The sequence below is a fragment of the Rhipicephalus sanguineus genome, chromosome 2, assembly GCF_013339695.2.
Source record: "Rhipicephalus sanguineus isolate Rsan-2018 chromosome 2, BIME_Rsan_1.4, whole genome shotgun sequence".
Lineage (NCBI taxonomy): Eukaryota > Metazoa > Arthropoda > Arachnida > Ixodida > Ixodidae > Rhipicephalus > Rhipicephalus sanguineus.
Window position 1 is genome coordinate 181,539,625 of NC_051177.1, and position 5,629 is coordinate 181,545,253.

General features: G+C 43.8%; 1 pseudogene; it reads right to left on the bottom strand.

Moving 5' to 3' along the window:
- Nucleotides 1-361: 361 nt before the first annotated feature.
- On the bottom strand, nucleotides 362-2,980 carry LOC125757270 (uncharacterized; annotated as a pseudogene).
- Between the last annotated feature and the right edge of the window lie 2,649 nt (nucleotides 2,981-5,629).

The window sequence follows — 5,629 nt, forward strand, 5'->3', positions numbered from 1 at the left end:
CACCAACCACGACACCAGGAATTAAAGAAAAAAAATGTACACAATAAACGGGAGTGCAGGATGCGATACCTCCGTGAACCCACGGCAGGAGCATAGCCAGAATTTTTATTCAGGGGAGGTTTAACCACCCTTTCTACATGTTCGTGCATGCTTTGTATGCGTCCATGTAAATACACACATGCAAAACTGAAAATATTCGAGGGGCGTTGAACCCCCCCTCCCCCTCTTGGTGACGCCAATGACTCGCAGGGTCTTGGCATCATCAGAAAAAAAATATGAGGGCTTCTTTCACTCGAAAAAACACACAGGAGTTTATTCACAGTGTTGCTTAAAAGAAAAAAATCACAAGTGACGGCACCTCTTATAGCTTAACATATTTTCTTGAAATGGGCTTTTGAAAAAATGTTTTGAACACATTACTCTTGTCGGTGGCTGTAGAGGCGTAGTTCACAAGGAGAGGTTTTATGAACTTTGTGCACATCAATTCAGCGAGATCCTGGTGGTGCTGAACGTTGCAGCAGTGGAGGAGGCCAGAGTCTGAAACAGCTGGAACAGCTGACTTTAGAAGAGTCTTCCGGGGCTTCTGAAGCAGTGGTTTCTCTTCAAGAGCCGTTTGGACGAAGCGCCGCAGGGTCTCCAAAACATGAAGCAGTTTATTGGATGGGCTATAGCAAACCACCTTGGTCTTGGTGTGAAGTCAGCTGCTGCAGTGGTTGCTTGGTCAGTGGCTTCGATGTCACTGCACAGCAGCTTTCACATTCTATATGCTGCCTAACAACGCGGGCAATATAGCCACCTACATAGACAACTGCAGACAGCTGCAGTGTTGGAAAAGTTGGTATACTCGGCAGCTTTAAGCACTTCGGCACATTGGCAGCTGCCACAGGAAGCTCAGCTGAGCCCTCACACGCTTGTGTACTTGCAGGCAAAACTCCTTTGCTCGGTCCAGTTTCTTCAGTGCGGACTACATTGCTGTCTTGCGATGCAGCTGCAATGCCCGTCTTTAGAACTTTTTCTAGTCCAGACATAACAGCTCAGACATCCAGCTGGTCATTACAGCCTACTGATCATCTCAGTGTCCCAAAAAGTGATTCAATGGGATCACTACTGAACTTCCTTGTTAACACAAAATGGAACTTCTCGGTTGAGAGCAGGTAGCGAATGCAGGACACAGTGGAGTATGTTGCGAGCAGGAGTGCTTCATAGGTCTCTGCTGTAAAAAAATTCACGAGGAGATGAGGCATCCTTCTTCACTTCCTCTATGTACATAGGAAATGAAACTCCGAGCCACTCCAGGCGATCATCATTTGGGTCATCATAATGCCTGACATCAGGAGAGCGTTGCAGGACATGTTGCACTGTGTTACTGGTGTCATGCAATAGAAACCACCGATACATGTTTCTCATGAGCACTATCGTCGCTCCTGCAAAAGCAAAAGAAGGATGGCAGCTGTGGCCGGCTTGCTCCTTTAGAACTTCCAGTGCAGATGTAACATCGGAGGCAAACACTTCCACTGCCCTTAGGACGTTCATCTTTTCGATATAATGGGGTACACATGTTTCCTGCTTAAATGCCGCACTGGCTTGACAAGCCAGGATTTCTGCATTTCGTAGAGCTTTTTGAGGTATGTAGCAGATACCTCACCCACCTTGCCAAGGTCTCGTGAAAGAAATTGGGACCAAATATTCTTGGCTATGTGGCAGTAATCGTAACTCAGAAAAAGGAGCCTCTCGGGGTCGCATGGATGTTGAATTCGATAGGTCAAAACCCACCACAGAGCTCTTTCATAGCACTTACATTGACTTTATGATTCTCTGTGACTATGCGTACTATTTTGAACCCAGTTTCTTCAACTCTTCCCAATACATACACAAGCAACTTCAACAACTGGGAGCCATTGAGACCTTTTGTAAAAAAATGTGAAACTGGAATTCTGTAAGATGTGCACAGCCCGTTGATGATGAAGCAAAGCATGGAGTTCGCCAGCACAATGTCATTGCCAGATTCGTTCACTCTGCCCATATCAACTTGGCCGACAAAGCAGTCTTTTTGCTTGTTGTACTGAAGTTTGGGCTTTATGCGCATCTCATCAACTATCAGTGAACAAGTTCTCGACTGAGGTGCATCAAGCTTTTCCACTTCAGCTTTAAGTCTGGCTTGCACTAATGTGTTGAAGCCTGTCTCGCCGGAACTGGTTCCTATGTAGTTCTGCAGAGTACTTCTGCTTGGTAGTTTGAGCAGCAGTTCCCTCGCATACTCATATGCTTTTGTAGAGAGATGGCGCAGTATAATGCAATGTCACACAACATCTTCAGTCCGTACTGGGTTCCTGAATCGAAAGTTTACAATTTGGTCCCATAAGAACCCTGCCGAAATATGCTTATCTCTTGCCTGTTCGCGAATGTACTCTAGGTCACCAAAATGGCTGTCATTTTTCATTTTTTCAAGTTCCTTTTTGTAGCTATCAACTGTATGTCGAAGCCGTTCAGTCTACTTTTTTAAGTCTCTTTCTTTGCGCTTCCACTTTGCCCTTTCTGTCACAAGAAGGTTAGACACACCTACATCTACCTGGGTCGCTTGATGGGAGACCCCTGCGTCACTGGAAACTGGAACTTCACTGTCGATTTCAGTCATGGCTTGTTGCTCCTTTCCTGGAGGAGAATTGGTTTCATTGCTCGGTATTTTACGGTAATGCCCCTTATGCTTTCCTTGGCATAATTGTCGGTTGGATTCATTTAGCTGTGTGTAACAAAGAAACAAGCCACTCGAATAAATTCCCCTTCTTTCGTTCTGGTCTAGGATGATAACATGAAACAAAATCTTAGGATTCCTCTTTGTTACATATGAGTGGGACAAGATATTCATTCTAGTCCTGCCATAGAGCTTCCGCTCGAAATCTAGACGTCATGGCCTTCATCAAATTAGCCATAAGCTTTAAGGTCCTTGCTGGGTATACATATGGATAATGATTTTCATTTTTTTTTTTTTGCTTAATGCATATCTGAGGCATATACAACTGTAGCTTTGAAAATGTGAAAAGCCAAATCCACCTCATCTTTGCCAATTCATTTGGAAATACTATATGGGCTTTCCTAAGCTCTGGTGCGACCTTCAAGGTGACACTATTTCTGTCTGTTTTCCACATTGCAGGCACATGCTAGCGGGTCTGAAAAATTATATATGAGAATTTTATGGCAATTTTCACTGGTCCATTTGTAGCATTTTTTTTTTTTTTTTGCTCCGTAGTGACGAATCCGAATTTCACTGATCGATTCGGAGTGGGTTTGTGCTTTTCACTGGTCATTTGGAGCACCTCACTCCGTGCCGGATAGCTTTAACTGGAGCCTGCGCCAAGGCACGGATTTGAGTGGAAGTAGTCCACATCACATCCGTCATGCCTTGTTTTGAGGCATAGCTTCTGGTACCGGTTTGTCACATGTTTGTGGATTTCCTGTGTACTCCCTTATGGAGCATTTCTGCTTTCTGCTGGCAGATTAGGATTCATGAAATCTGAGTGCCTGCTCCAACGTTTCGGCAGCCTCTCTGGTCAGCCAATGAAAAATGCCATTAAGCAGCACTAAAATTTTACAATAGGCATGCATTGTTAATGCTTCACAGATAATTGCGATAATTGTATAAGCGTACCCTTCCATTTGAATATTCAAGCCTTTTTTTTTTTAAAGTATTTTGCGCACATTTAATGAGGTGCGGGAAATTTGACACGAGGGGCAGGAGCCTGCTTGTGTCACAAGGATGAATGAACTTGCACCGCAATTCCTTCGAAATCGCCACATAGGCCAGAAGCCTTCCACTTTGAGTGTCTCCAGGCTGTTTCATCAGAGCAGATGTAATCTACATAGAGACCTGCCCTTTTACGCAGGATTGTCACTTCCAAAAGAATTTTTGCTGGCACCCTGGATCTCCCATTTTCATGAAACACTGATACAGATGAATAAAAAAAAGATATAAAAGAAAATCAGGGAATTTGTTTTAGTGCGAGAGCTTTAGTGAACGCTCCATATCAATAACTTGAGTCCATTTGCCAATAAACGGGTGCGGCATGACAACCTATCCATGATCTGCTTTGGTGTGCTTGTTGAAACTGTCAGTGAACTTTCCTAAATCAACAATTGCTTTTGTATGACTGGAAGATATCTCGTGTCAAGATGTGTAGAAAGTTTAATTTCGTCCACTACAAGGCCATCATGCCTTTTCATGTCATCAATTTCTTGAGCTTTTAGTTTTACGGTCTCCAAAAGCGAAATGAAGCTTTAAATCCCTGTGAGCAAAAAAAAAAAAAAAAAATCAGCCTGTTTTTATATACCAAAATATGCAACCACATGCCATAATGTACTTCTGCAGGCAGACATTGCTGGGAAAAATTTTGTGGGCCTAAAGATGCTCATATAGCCAGGGGCTGTTCATTTGCTGGAATTGCATTCCAGAAGCCACTCTCTGTCGTAGTGGTACCCTCACCAACGCTTCTGCTTGGCAGAATGTAAACAGGCTTTCACAGCAGCTTGTTGCTTCTATGGGAGCCCGTTCAGGTGCAAAATAGCACACACATCCGTTGATAAATTGGTGCGCTATATACAGTGTTCAAGTTAATGCGGACAGTGACTGGCATCCCTCTTGCTCAGATATAGATGCCTGGATCTTGCAATTCGCCTCTGTTCTAGCCTTCCTAGTGCACCATGAAAAGATAAAAGCTTTTTGTTCTTCCTCCTCTAATACGTGAAGCACCTTTCAGCCGCTGAGCAGCAGTTCTTGCTTGTGGATGCTGAGTCTTTTTTTTTTTAAGCACAGTAGGCACACCAGAAGAGCATTTCTGCTGCTCCTACAAGCAAAGCACTGCTGATTTGGATGAATGGGGGCACCTGAAACAACAAATTTGTGCCCATGGAAACCACGACTTGGGTATTTATGCTTTATCTTGGGGTATCATCTGAATGGAACATTCATTTGGATTGTACTTGTAAAATACCTAGTAAAGTGTGAAGAGGCAAATATACCTGGTTGTGATGGTGGCAAGGGCCCATTGCATTCACTGGCAAACAAGTGATGCTGAGAAGTTCTGATAATGTTGGCCAGCTGTAGTGTGTAAAATTAGGATACTTTTCCAATTCCGCAGCATGTTGCAAGGCTCTCTGCATATGCTAGAAGGTGCTGCACTTCTTGCTGCTATTGAAAACCGCATCTCTTGTGCAAAAGTTGAGATGCAGGAGGCTGCAACTCGGAAGTGGCTTGTTTTCTTCCATTTCAAAGGTGACTATCTTGTTGTAAACAAGAGACACTGACACTTACACTGACGAACTCAGCCTTTGGGTAAACAAGAACATTGGGATTTTCCAGCATTAGTAAAGACCATAGGGTGGTCGCACAACAAAGCGTTGTGTGTAAGGATTTAAAATAACTGGAACTGGGCGAAGTTTCCACTTGACAAGTCTCTGTTGTTTTTTTGTACCTGCAGGTTTGCTTCCAACCTTTCGAGTATTGTGCAATATTTCTTCAATGGAACTGTGGCCTCCGCAGCTGTTCTTTGTGTTTTGCGTTCCTTCGACAGTTTCTTGCTTAAGTAGGTCAGCAGGTGTGGGGAAATGGTCGGCACTGCATCTTTTGCATGTGTAG